The sequence below is a fragment of the Ochotona princeps genome, chromosome 19 (genome assembly GCF_030435755.1).
Source record: "Ochotona princeps isolate mOchPri1 chromosome 19, mOchPri1.hap1, whole genome shotgun sequence".
NCBI lineage: Eukaryota > Metazoa > Chordata > Mammalia > Lagomorpha > Ochotonidae > Ochotona > Ochotona princeps.
Window position 1 is genome coordinate 32,764,494 of NC_080850.1, and position 14,413 is coordinate 32,778,906.

The 14,413-nt window shown below is 46.7% G+C and overlaps 1 protein-coding gene across 6 annotated transcripts in view; it reads left to right on the forward strand.

The window, feature by feature from the left end:
- The first annotated feature begins 4,862 nt into the window (after positions 1-4,862).
- FAM13B (family with sequence similarity 13 member B) overlaps positions 4,863-14,413 on the forward strand; it is a 68,713-nt gene continuing 59,162 nt past the window's right edge. For 4 of the 6 annotated variants that reach the window (XM_058677760.1, XM_058677763.1, XM_058677764.1 and 1 more), the window contains exon 1: positions 5,930-6,146. The gene's annotated coding sequence lies outside the window, so the exon portion shown is untranslated. Of the gene's footprint in view, positions 4,882-5,040; positions 5,075-5,929; positions 6,147-6,527; positions 6,729-14,413 lie in introns of those variants that run through there. The other 2 variants (XM_058677761.1, XM_058677762.1) reach the window with 2 other exon arrangements.

Here is a 14,413-nt window from a genome sequence, read left to right on the forward strand (position 1 = left end):
TTTCTGAGAACTTGCCGACATTATCTGTGTGCTTCCATAGACCTACAGGGCACAGCTCAGCCATGGCCTCTTGGTATCATCAACAGACAAGGTCAATTACAGGTGTGTGTGGCTGCTGCTGTGCAACAGGGCATACTGCTTTACAGTAGACCTGTTTAAAAAGTAGACTTGGCACAGTACAAAATCATGAGACATAGTATAGTGAATATTTAAACCTATCATTACCAACTGTTATGTTCTGGGGCTGATTCTCTGCCTGAAGTGCCAGCATCCCATAAGGGCACTGGTTTGAGTCCTAGCTACTTCACTGCCAATGTTGCTCCCTGCCCATTGCCTGGAAAAACAGCAGAGCAGGGCTCAGGTCCTTGGGCCACTGTACCTACATGGGAGACCCGGAAGCAGCTCCTAACTCATGGATTCGGATCGGCTCAGGTCTGGCTGTTTGGGAAGTGAAATCAGCTGATGGAAGATGTCCTTTTCTCTGTAAATCTGTTTCTCAGACAAAAAAGAAGAAGAAGTAGAAGACGAAAACGAAGACGAAGAAGAAGACAACGACGAAGAAGAAAGAAAGTTATGTTCGGGCCTGGTTGGTAGCCTAGTGGCTCAAGTCCTCGACTTGCATGCACTGGGATCCCATATGGACGACGGTTCTAGTCCCAGAAGCTCCACTTCCCATCCAGCTCTCTGCTTGTGGCCTTGGGAAGCTGTCGAGGACGGCCAAAGCCTTGGGCCCCTGCACCCGTGTGGGAGACCTGGAAGAGGCTCCTGGCTCCTGGCTTTATTGTGGCTCAGCTCTGGTTGTTGTGGCCAGTTGGGGAGTGAATAACTACACAGATCTTCCTCTCTGTTTCTCCTCCTTTTTGTAAATTTGACTTTCCAATAAAAATAAATCTTTAAAAAAAGTTATGTTCTGTCCACAGCTGCATGTGCTACACTTTTGCACAACTAATGAAGCCAGTTTGTTTACCGCAGCATCAGCATCAGCACAGTTGGGTGAATAACGTGCTGCATGTGACTGTGCACACAAGCCGTGGCACCCAGCAGTCCTCGAGGTATTTGTCAGCGTGTGAATGAGTAAGAAGTACTGAAGCAGTTCCAGGAGGAGGAGAGGTACATTTAAAGCCTCAAGAAGTGAAATAAAGCAAAGTATTACTAAAAAGCAATTGCTTTTGTAAAACTGTGACCATTCCTTTTTTCAGAGTGTTCTGCAGTGCTTGTGTTTCTAAGACCCTTATTCGGGATACAGAGAGTGTGCCACAGACAAATACATGAAATCTCTAACACTTCTACCTTGTTTGCACACGTTGGTTTCTTTTCCACCAGGAGACCCTAAAATAGAAGGACAAGCCTTGATGTGTCAGGGTTTCTTGGCTGACAAATTTGGGGATTAGGAAGGCATCATATTCTCCTTTAAATCATGGTACCCTTGCCTTCAGCAGAAAAGAGAAGTCGTGTGCAAATGTTTGGAAAAAGTGTGGCTGAGGCCAGATTGCAATCTGCACACACTTGGGCTGTCCATTTGCCATAGAAGGTGTGGTCTGAATGACTGGTAAGAGGTAGCCTGACTGGTCAGATGGTCAGATGGCCTAAGGACATGGAGGAAGAGCCAGGGTACACGGATTGGAGAGACCCTTATGCCAGCCTTTCTGGCTAAGGGAGCAATTGAAGTTTCATGATTTTGCAAAGGTCACAATCTCTTTGAATCTCTCTTCTTTCTTTTCACTACATGGATACAGGGGGAAGGTAGAGGAGAAAGGGTTATCTATATTTATTTCTAACAATACAGTTTCTGATTGCGGGAGAAAATATCTGGTGATTACAGGAATTTAATCAAGAAGCCCAAACAAATTAGTGTTATGGCTGATGATCACATTGGCTTACATTCTTGTCATACACTGAATTCCAAGTTATCAGGCCAAAAAATGTGGACTTGGCGAAGATGAGAATTACTGTCAATTGTTTCAGCTTTCCAAACTAGATGTGACTGGCACCAGCGGCTCTGAGTGAATGTGGAAGCTGAAATCCACATGACATTACCTTTGGTTCCAATCCAAAAGTACTGTGTTGTGGAAATCTGTAACAGAAGTTTCTCCAGGGCAGATACCACGACTGCATCTCCAGCACAGTGCCTGGCCTGTAACAGCTGCTCAAGAAATGGGTGTTGAATAAGCAAATGGCCACTAAGGTTACTTTGGGTTGCTGGGATCAGAACAGCATAGGCAGTTATTGTGGATGCTGGCGTGGGACTTGTACAGCCTGGAACAGTTTCTTCTCTCTGCAGCTAGTAATATTTTTCTGTTTCTGAAGAGCAGGCATTCTTGCACACTGGCATAATGGTCCTGCACACAGTGGCATCAACACATCACTGTTACATTCTTTGGAAGAGCCAGCAATGCTACTCCTTAATGGTGAGTTGCTTTTTCTTTATCTAAGGATTTTGATTTTAATGGGTTTTTAGTCCTTGGTTTCTTCCTAGTAAAGAGATTAGTATCTAAGAGAAAATTAACCAGCCAGGTGTGATTGAATTTGGTAGTATTTCACTGCTCTGAGAGAATGCTACAACCTCACCTCCCTCTCAGGGCAGCAAAACTGAACATGTTTCCAGTCTTAGCTATCGTCCTGTCTATAAAACTGCATTTCAAACAAATATAAAAACAAGCATGTACTCAACTCATCACATGGGGGCGGGGGGAAGAGTTAAGAATTTTCCTGTTCTTTCTTCTCTCTTCTTTGGAAGACTTATTTTATTTTTATTAGAAAGTCAGATATACAGAGAGGAAGATCTTCTGTCCACTGATTCACTCCCCAAGTGGCTGCAATGGCTGGAGCTGAGCCGATCCGGAGTCAGGAGCCAGGAACTTCCTCTGGGTCTCCCACTTGGGTGCAGGGTCCCAAGGCTTTGGGCCGTCCTCGACTGCTTTCCCAGGCCACAAGCAGGGAGCTGGATGGGAAGTGGGGCTGCCAGGATTAGAACCGGCGCCCATATGGGATCCCGGCATGTTCAAGGCAAGGACTTTATTTAACCACTAGGCTATTGCACTGGGCTCTCCTGTTCTCTCTTCTCTTACTCTCTCTGTGGCTCTGGTTAGAAGGCTGGGAGAGGGCCTGGCGGTGTGGCCTAGAGGCTGAAGTCCTTGCCTTGAATGCGCCTGGGATCCATATGGAAGAGGTTCCTGGTTCCCGGCTTCGGATCGGCACAGCTCTGGCCGTTGCGGACACTTGGGGAGTGAATCATCGGATGGAAGATCTTCTCTTCCTCTCTGTCTCTCCTCCTCTCTGTATATCTGACTTTGTAATAAAAATAAATAAATCTTAAAAAAAAGAAAAAGAAGGCTGGGAGGAGGTGAAAGACTAGGCAGGGTCAGAGAGGACTGTGTGGCCCTCCTCATGGCATGCCGGGAACCTGCGGTCCCCAGCTGGATGAGAGGGGAGGGTTTCTCCCTACAGACTTGGTGATTACAAGGCTTTCCATTCCTAAGTGGGACCACAGAGATTCTTGGGCTTGCCGGAGTACATGACAAATCTAGTCCCCTTGTACAGGTTTAAGGCATGATGAAAGAAAACTTCGTTTTCAAACCATACCCAGTGAGATCTGCTGGTTGAATACACAGGTTCCACGTAAGATCCAGAAAAGGTATCTTGCAAAAAATAGATCTTGAGTTTTACAGGGAGAAAATGGCCACATTTGTTTTCTGAGAGTAGGGGTGATAGTTGCAAGGGAGCCACTGCTCTCTGGGGCCTCCCTCTTTGGACTCAGGCCCTGAGTAAAGTCCTAATTACGGTGAGCTGTGTCAACAACAGCCTGTGTTGCATATGAGGTGGGTGGGGGACAGGTTCAGGAGGGCTTGTGCTCTGTTAGGATTTTTACTTGCTCATGATTAACCTTTCGAAGCAATCTTAGCATGGAATCACAGGTCAAGCTTCCTCCTCAGATGTTTGCACAGAGAGCCAAGGCTGGGCACACGAGGCTCACCCTGAGGGGGCTATCCTGGAACCAGGCGCACTGTGGCTCTTGGCTGAGCAGCCCGGAAACTCCCATTTCATTCAAGTGTAATCAGGCTCTGAGAAACTAGATAAAACTGCTTCATAATTCAGTTCAATGAACAGAAGCTGACTGATAAATCACAATGTGATTGACAAGAGCTGTAGACCTGGAATAACTAGTCGCAGTGACGTGTCTGCAACAGTGGTTTCTTACTGGGTGTGTGGACCTGCTGAGATTTCCCCTTCTGCAATGGAAGAGCTACTTGCTGAATTTGGAGTCAGAGCAAGTAAGCACCTAAGGGATATTCAAAACTGAAGTTTGCTACAGTTTGAACTTTATGAAGTCAGGAATGTTATCTGCTGAAGAGATTAGAACATGGTAGGCATTAAATAGATCCAACAGTTATTTTATTTAAAAGAATCTCTTATCTACAGGTTCACTCCCCAAACTGTCCCACCACCACCAAAAAAAAAAAAAAAAAAGAAAAAGAAATCATCCAACAAAACGAAACAAAGCAAAACCAACAGCCAGAGTTGAGCCAGACCCAGCACAGGAGTCAGAAGTCCTGATTCCAGTCTGGGTCTTGGTGTGGACTACAGCCATTCTCAGGTAGAATGGTATCTCAAGTGCTGTGCCACAAACCTGACCAAGAACTAAGATTTTTTTTTAAACAGTTGACAGGTCCTGGTCCTTACAGCCATTACAATCACTGCCGGACAGAGTGAGAACCTCACAATACATTCTTCCCCAGATTCTGTCGTTTCTAGACCCTCTGTGGACCCCACCCTTCAGTTATGACAGCATCAGCTGGGTTACAGAGGATTTAGTTCAGTCTTTCAGATGGTACCTGGGAGCTGACCGGGCCTCTGTAACACATTTACACATCATCTGAAAGGGTGACTTATTTCTTTTTTTAAACCTAGTCCCCAAATTCTCCTAGGATTCTTGTTTTTCCTTTTCTGTGTCACTGACTTCCAGTTCAGGTAGGACAGGGGACAATGCAAACATGGTGGTTCATATGGTCACAGCCACCAAGAGGTTTTTTTTTTGTGCAGGTTTGGATCTACTGCCGTGAAGGAAGCCCAAAAGGTGAACATTACATTTTTTTAATCCTCAATGGAAATCTCAAGAGTTCTTACCAGACTAAAGCCAAGAAGGTATTGGCTGACTGTTCCTAGTTTTGTGAGCTTGAATGAGCTGCCAACTGCCTGGGAGCGGAGATGCATGGTTTGGGTTCTTGGGCTCAGGAAGAGCCAGAGATCCTCATTCTTCCTCAGTGTAATACAGGAAGCTCTTGCTGAGCATGCGGCCTAACGATTCTACAAAGCGTAGGCGATCTAGTCTCCTCGGTTTGTGGGTCAGGTCCCAGGGTAGGGGGCGGACGGGGCGCAGGTGCAGCGGCTGGTCGCCCACCTCACCGTGAGTCACCGCTCAAGGCCTCTGTGCTCACGGCCAGCATAAAGGGGCCTCTGGCCTGTGGCGGGTGAGAGGCGACAGGCACCTCGGCGGAGGTCCAGGCGCCGACTCATTCGGCCAGATTCAGACTTTATCTGTTATATCCCCCCTCACGTTCCTCCTTTTCCTTCCCAACCTCCGTCCCCTACACGGAATACTCAGACCCCTCCGCCGCTCCCTTGGACCCGGGCTAGGCTTCTCGCACCCCAACTCAAGGAGTTGGGAGCCCACATTTGCGGTTGGAGAAGAGGCAGAGTCCTCCCCAGGTTCGCGGGGTCCCCCGCGTAGGCGGCCGCAGTGGGCGTCGCTGGCCCGGCCTCCCCGCGCCACACGCCCGCCCCTCCCCCGCCCGCGGCGCGCCCCGGCCCCGCCCACTCGCTAACGTCACGTCCGGTCCGGCCTCCTCCCGCTCGCCGTTAGGGAGGCTGTGCGCCTCAGCCGCTGCCTCGGTAGCTGCTCCGGTTGCTCCTCGCGCGACTTCGCCGCCGCCGCCGCCGCCGCCTCCGGGGGTCATCCGGGGTGGGGGGTCGCGCACCGGGCTGGCCCCTCGCCACAGCTGTCGCCTGAGCCTCCTGTCGGCGGCCGTCCCGGGCAGAGGCTCGCCGTCCGCCGAGCCGCTCGGGGCCTCCGCGCTCGCTCGCTCGCCGAACCCGCGGGTCCTGGAGAAGCGGCCGCGGCCGCGGAACGGGGCTGGGCGCTTGCGACGGTAGGTGGGCCGGGACACGGCTGTGCGCATGCGCGGGCTGCGGCGTCTTCCTCCTCGGCCGGTGCCGCGTCGGGGCAGCGGCGTCTTTCGGGGTCCGGCGGGCGTTCGGTGGCAGGAGGACCTCCTCCTTCCCCAGCCTCTCCCTCCCTTGGCGGTGGAGAAAGAGGAAGGAGCCGCGGCCTCCTGGCCGTCCCCGCCGCGCCGGGGGTGTGGCAGGCAGGCCTCGGCTGCTGCCTCGGCTGCAGTGCGCGCGATGGGGCGTCCCGCCTCCCCGCCCGGTGCCCTGCGGGGTCTGTGGGCCGCAGCCGTGCCCACCGCCTCGTCCGCGCTACCTCAGTGCTGGGCAGTGCAGCGGATGCAGGGAGGAAAAAAAACAGCCGTGTGGTTTTTATCTCCGACCCGACTGCGTCCCTGTTTGAGGTCACGTGAGACGAGTGGTTGCCGACTTCCTTATATCGTTTAGAATATGGCCAAAATTGGGCTGGTTGTGCAGCAGGGTCTCTCAGCTAGAGTGGCCTCTGCACGGGTCGGGGGCTGCTGTGTGCAGCCCTCTGTGTCCAGTGGGTGGCTGTGGTTTCTTGGGTAAGGTTTCTTTTTTTTTTTTTTTTAGCGAATTTTAGGGTTGACGCACTTTGACCAGTTGGAAACTAAGCTGGCTCTTTCTTTCTAAAAGGATCAAGGATCAAGACTTTCACTTGGCTCCCCATTATGTTGTCAAGTCAATGAACAAAGTTGGTCATTGATTGATTTCAAGAAGCTGATAAGCTAAAAATGGCCACCAGCACCACCTTGATCCAGTTGGAGCGCGCTGGCTTGTGGGTGGTTTGGGGTTGGATCACTGAGGCAGGATTACTGGGGTGCTATGACTTGAAGTCTCCCTTTTGTAACCTTCAAATAACTTGTTGGCCTGGGTTTCACACAGGTAATGTGCAGTATTTGTTGGAAGTAGTAAAATGTCAGTGTTTGTCCCTTCCCTTCTTAGAGCTTCTTTTAAAAAAGCAGGCAGTATTTTCTCCAACTTAATTGTTAGCAGGTTAGGCATTTGTATGACACAGTTTAAACCCTGGAGCATGTGGGATATAGCACAGTTCCATACAATTTTTGGTTGGGGAAAGTAAATTGTTACAGTGGTTTTTTTTTTTTTTAAGATTTATTTATTTTTATTGCAAAGTCAGATATACAGAGAGGAGGCGAGAGAGGAAGATCTTCCGTCTGATGATTCACTCCCCAAGTGGCAATAATGGCTGGTGCTGCGCCGATCCGAAGCCAGGAGCCAGGAACTTCTTTCCGGGTCTCCCACGCAGGTGCAGGGTCCCAAGGCTTTGAGCCGTTCTCCACTGCTTTCCCAGGCCACAAGCAGGGAGCTGGATGGGAAGTGGAGCTGCCAGGACTAGAACCGGTGACCATTTGGGATCCCAGGCGCGTTCAAGGCGAGGACCTTAACCATTACGCTATGGCGCTGGGCCCTGTTACAGTGTTTCTTTTCTTTTTTATTTTTTAAAATCAGAATATCATCTTAGGACAGAAAATTGTCACAGTTGAGTAAAGTGACTTGTCATGTTTCTCCACCAGGAAATAATTACTGTTTTTATCATCATTTATGATCACCTAATTGTGCTCATGACTCCCCTATTACTGTACACTGTGCAAAACTAGAGAAGACTAGTGAGTTGTGAAAAATTTTACTTTAAGGAGTTGTGGTAAAGTACACATAACAAAAATTTACCAGTTTAGCTCAAAATTTAACAGTTTTAATCAAAATATTCTAGATTGGCAAGTTACACATAATGTAAAATTTGGCGATTTGGTGGCATTAAGTATACAGTGTTGAACAAAATGTTACCATTCTCCAGTTCCAGAACTTTCTCACACATCGCAGTTAGGAACTGTGTATTGGTTAGACTGTCACATCCCGTTTTCTTTTTCCTGAGCTTGTAGCTACCTCTGTTCCAACTTTTTATGAATTTGCTTAGTCTGGGTACGTCACTTAGGTGGGATCACACAGCGTTTTTATTTTGTGTCTGGTGTATTTCACTTAGAATGATGTTTTCAAGATTCATCTGTGTTACGTATTAGAATTTTGTTCTTAAAGGCTGGATTTTGTTCAGTTGCATGTGTATACCATGTTTGGTTAATTGGTTTGTTTACTAATGGATGTTGGAGTTGTTCCCACCTTCGGTTGTTGTGAATAAAGCTGTAGTGCACATGGTTGTTATCTTTTGAGTAAATAGATGCCTCAAGGTGAAACTGCTAGACCACAGGGTAATTTTATGTTTAATTTAAAAAAATCATTTAATTTGTTTGAAAGGCAGCGACCTAGGGAATAAGAGAGAGAGAGTTCCCATCTGCTGACTCATTCCCAGATGCTCACAGCAAGAAGTGCTGAGACTGGCCCGGGCTAGGCTGAAGCTAGAACTCAATCCGGACCAGGTGGATGGCACAGACCCTGCCGCTTAGTGCCATTGCCTGTTGCCTCCCGGGGTGTTCCGGGATGCAGGATCAGAGCAGAGGCAGGATGAACCCAGGCACTCTGACAGTGGATTTGGCTTGCACTAAATGCTTACCTCAGGTTTTACTCTGAGAAGCTGCTAAATCAATTTTCCACAGGAGCTGTTTTTCTGTATCTTTATGAGCAGTTGTTTATGTTGGTTGGTTTGTCAGTAGGCATGCTAATGGAGTTAAACTGGTGACTATTTGTTTTTAATTTGCACGTGCCTAAAGACTAGTAATGGGCATATTTCCATGTTTATCGACCCATTTATGTCTTTTGGAGAAGTATACATTCAAGTCCTTTGCCTATGTTTATATGTTGGAAAGGCAAAGGCTACGCTTCCATCCGCTGATGTACTTCTGGGATACTTATGGTAGCCAGGACTAGGCAGGCTAACTCTTGGAGCTGGAACTCTTTTTTTTTTTTTTTTTTTTAAGATTTATTCTATTGTTTTTTTCAAAGTCAGATATATAGAGAGGAGGAAAGACAGAGAGAAAGATCTTCATTGATTCACTCCCCAAGTGGCTAAAACGGCCAGTGCTGTGCTGATCTGAAGTCAGGAGCCTGGAACCTTTTTCTGATCTCCACTGAGTTCAGGCTGCTTTCCTAGGCCACAAACAGGGGGCTGGATGGTAAGCGGGGCCACTGGTACACCGGTGCCCATATGGGATCCTGGTGTGTGTAAGGCAAGAATTCTAGTCAGTAGGCTACCTCACTGGGTGCTAGATTTACTTATTTTTATTGTAAAGTCAGATTTATAGAGAGGAGGAGAGACAGAGAGTAAGATCTTCCATCCACTAGCACTCCCCAAGTGGCTGCAATAATCGGAGCTGAGCCAGTCTGAAGCCATGAGCTTCTTCTGGGTTTTCCATGTGGGTGCAGGGTCCCAAGGCTTTGGGCCATCCTTGACTGCTTTCCTAGGACACAAGCAGAGAGCTGGATGGGAAGTGGAGCTACCAGGACCTAAACTGGTGACCATGTGGGTTCCTGGCGCATACAAGGCAAGAACTTTAGCCCCTAGGCTACCGAACCAGGCTCACGGAAGATCACATTTTAATTCTTGAATTTTATAGTTGAGTATTAATATCACCACTTATATGCAAGTGGTGTAGTGGTCTGTGCTTTTCATGAGCTTGAATAGAGTGTTCTTCAGTGAGGCAATATATGGAAGTAGCTAAGTTAGATTGGAAACGGAAATGATGAAATGTAGAATTTATACAACAAAGTAGTCATGGCACAGCAAAGCATTGTAGTGGTACACTAGTGTAAATTAGTAGTTATCATTAAATCATTAGCAGATTTGTTTACTCATCTAACAGGTGTTTACTTGGTTCCTAAGTGCTAGAACTCCATGGAGCAGTAAAATAACTGTGGTACTTATTATATAATGCTGTAAACTTAGTAGAGATAATTGTATGCTGAAACTGGTGAATTTTACATTTGAAATTATTGAATTTTATGGCATGTGAATCATGCATTAATAAGACAGCTTTTAAAAAACAAGGCACGAGTGGATTTTGGTGAGCTTGTACTCTGGTAGTAGAGACAGGCACTTAAACAAGGAATGCATCTGTAGTGAAGCTGGAGGCGAGGAATGATATTGTCTGTGATAATAAGGAAGGTGACTAAATTGAGCGAGTTGGAGAAAGTCCCTCAAAAAATGGTGTTTGTGTGAGAAATGATGAGAAGGTTCAGGAAAATGGTGGGTGGACAAGATAATTTAGTGACATTACTGGGCTTTTTACTAGAGAAGGAAATCTGGCAGCTCTTTTATGTCGAGTATTAGCTTCTGCTGTATGTTTTCTTACGTGTTTGATCTGTATGATTCTTATCTCTGGTTCTTAAGCTTCTGAGAGCTGCCAAATATCTGTTTGCAGGAGTGGAAGAATGGGAAAAAAGTTGTTTCTGCTTACCTGTTCTCTACTTGGCTTTTGTGTGTCAAGGCGCTGTCCTGTGTACTTGAAAAGGAAAAATGGAAAACCACTTATTGTGTGCTGTATTGCTTGCCATATATATGTCATATATATGATATATATGATATGCCATATATATAATGTCACATGTACATATTCCTCCCACCTCCCCTGCCCAACAATGGGGTTGGGGAGGAGACAGGAGGTGCTTTAATGTCCTAATTTTGGAACCAATACCAGTCATATTTGATTAAAAATCTGAAAGGGTTAAGGAGGTGAAATACCAAATAGAATGTGAAATTTTGAAGTAGGAGAAGCAGGTCATATTGTAGTTGACTGTAGCATATCATTGAAACTCATAATTTTATGTTTCAGTTGAGAAGTATTCTTTTTTTTTTAAGATTTATTTTATTTTTATTGCAAAGTCAGATATATAGAGAGGAGGTGAGACAGAGAGGAAGATCTTGGGTCGATGTTTCATTCCCCAAGTGATCGCAACGGCTAGTGCTGAGGCGATCCGAAGCCAGGAGCCAGGAGCTTCCTTCAGGTCTCCCACGTGGGTGCAGGGTCCCAAGGCTTTCCCAGGCCACAAGCAAGGAGCTGGATGGGAAGTGTGGCCACCAGGATTAGAACTGGCGCCCATGTGGGATCCCAGCGTGTTCAAGGTGATGACTTTAGCTGCTAGGCCACCGTGCCAGGCCCATTTTTTTTTCCCCCCAAATATAATATCAGTTCAAATTCCGAGGTTCTGCTGTTGGTTAGTGTTTAGAACTGAGGCACAAAGAGGAAATCTTTGCTTTTTGTGCATTTTTTGCTTAGTTTACAATCTAAGGAGCAAGATATTTGCCATAATAAATGGTTACTGCTTTTTTGTTCTTGTGGTAGTTTTTTTTTTTTTTTTAAAGATTTATTCATTTTATTACAGCCAGATATACAGAAAGGAGGAGAGACAGAGAGGAAGATCCTCCGTCCGATGATTCACTCCCCAAGTGAGCCGCAACGGGCCGGTGCGCGCTGATCCAAAGCCGGGAACCTGGAACCTCTTCCAGGTCTCCCACGCGGGTGCAGTGTCCTAGTGCATTGGGCCGTCCTCAACTGCTTTCCCAGGCCACAAGCAGGGAGCTGGATGGGAAGTGGAGCTGCCAGGATTAGAACCGGCACCCATATGGGATCCCGGGGCTTTCAAGGCGAGGACTTTAGCCGCTAGGCCATGCCGCCGGGCCCTTGTGGTAGTTTTATTTTTCCCAGAGGTTTTGTGTTTTCTTTTTGTTTCTTTTTCTTTTAAATATTTATTTTATTGCAAAGTCAGATATATATAGAGAGAAGAGACAGAGAGAAAGATCTTCGGTTTGCTAAATCATTACCCAAGTGGCCGCATTGGCTGGAGCTGAGCTGATTCGAAGCCAGGAACCAGTAGCTGCTTCTGGGTCTCCCATGCAGATGCAGGGTCCCAAGGCTTTGGGCCGTCCTCGAGTGCTTTCCCAGGCCACAAGCAGGGAGCTGGATGGGAAGTGGGGCCTCCGGGATATGGACCAGCGCCCATATGGGATCCCAGTGCACCTACAAGGTGAGGTCTTTAGCCACTAGGCTATCACGCCGGGCCTTTTTGTTGTTAAGATTTATGTGTATGAATTTTTTGTTTGTTTGTTTTGAAAGATTGTAGAGGGAGAGATGGAGAGAGATCTTCTACTCCCTGTTTTACTCCCTGGATGGCTGTAGTGAAGCTAGGAGCAGAAGCTAAAGCCAAGAGCTTAGAGTTTCTTCCCGGTCTCCCACATGGGTGTGGAAGTCCAATGCTTGGGCCATTTTTTGCTGCTTTTCCAGGTGCAGCACAGGCAGCTGGATCAGAAGTGGAGCAGCCAGAGCTGAACCTATGTGAAGCCAGGAGCCAGCAAGTTCTTTCAGGTCTCCCACGTGGGTACAGGTCCCAAGGCTTTGGACCATCCTTTACTGCTTTCCCAGGCCTTAAGCAGGGAGCTGGATGGGAAGTAGGGTAGCTGGGACCTGAATTGATGCCCATGTGAGATCCCAGCAGATGAAAGGTGAGGATTTAGCCGTTAGGCTATCATGCTGGGCCCCTCAAAGGAATTTTTACACATTTCTGTAAGAAGAAATATTTTGATCTCAGGATCCATGTGGTTAGAATAAGTTGTGGAATTACTCACCCTGCCCCTTACCTGAAAAACTGAAGTGTTTATGAAGTGTGAGAAGCTAAATTTTGTAAGCACTTAACTCCTGTCAGCCTCTGGTAGGCTGTGGGTGTGCATGTTTCCAATGGAGAAGAGATTGAAAATTACTAGAGTTAGAACTTTTTTTTCCTATTTCTAAGTAATATATTTTGTTAGATTTTCAGAGGGCTCTAAAAATCTGCATGTTTTACAAGAGCCTCTGATGATTCTAGGTTGTGATTGTAAAGAGTTTCAGAAAGTAATTTTGATGTTCATCACGATAAAATTAAACTAAATCATGTATTTGAACAGTCTCCTTATATTAAAAGATACTTAAATATAATATGGTTTTTAAAGGGAAGTCATATGTATTTCAAAAAGTTAAGTAGCTACATCAAAAGCTATACAACAGTGAGAGACACAAACATGAAGTGCAAGTACAGATGAAGATGCTCCTTTGACCCGGCCCGTGTAACCAAGCACCAGCAGCCACCAACCTTTTTGTCCTTTTCTTGCACATTGCCCTCTACCCGCATTCTCTGCATCTGATTGGATCCTTGGATTTTATCTCACTTTCCGTGTGACATTCTCCACAAATATAAAGCTACTGCTTGCGGGGTGGAATGTCCTTCTGGGTGTCTGTTGTCCTTGTGGGGCACTGAATTAACTCAGCATCTCACATATTACTGCATCCTGGGGCTGACTGGAATTTTTTTTTAAAGGTTTACTTGTTTCTTTGAAAGGCAGAGTGACAGGGAAGGAGAGAGCTCTTCCATTTGCTGATTTACTCTCTTGTCTGCTCGCAACAGCCGTTGTTGGTCTTGGCCAGAACTAGGAGCAAGAAATTTCATCTGGGTTTCCCATGTGCATGACAGAGATGCAGGTGTTTGGGTGAATATTTGCAGCCTGCAAGAGTGCCCGGTAGCAAGAAGCTGAGTTGGAAGCAGGATATCAAGGACTGACACTTTAGACTGGTGATGCTGTCCTCGAAAGTGACTGCTTAACTCTGCACACCACAGCACTGACTCTAGAGGAGTTTTCAAAGAGAGAATTCAGAACTGTTGCAATGACTCAATGGGTAAATACTTGGCTTTGATGTGCCGGGATCCCACATGGGTGCGGGTTCATGTCCCAGCTGCTCCACTTCCCATCCAGCTCCCTGCTTGTGGTCTGGGAAAGCAGTAGAGGAAAGCCTTGGGACCCTGCACCTGCACAGACCTGCAGGAAGCTGCTGGCTTCAGATTGGCTGTTCAGCTCTGGTTGTTGTGGCCATTTGGAGAGTGGACCAGTGGATGGAGGATCTCTTTCTCTGTATCTCCTTCTCTGTGTAAATCTGACTTTCCAATTAAAAAAATGATCAGAATTGATCAGACTTGAGATTTGGCATGCAGTCATTTGACTAGTTGGAATATGTGTGTTCTATTATGTATAAATACTTAGGTATTTTGTATTTTCATTTGTGGTGTTTTCTCTAAAGGGTTGATGATTATGTTAGTATTGTGTAGGAAAAACTGGTTTATTTAGCAGTTTTAATGCAATTTTAATAGAAAATCATAATAAGGCCCAACATGGTGTCCTAGTGGCCAAAGTCCTCGCCTTGTACACACTGGAATCTCCTGGGTGCTAGTTCTAATTCCGGCATCCCCACTTCCCATCCAACTCCCTGCTTGTGGCCTGGGAAAGCACTCGAGGGTG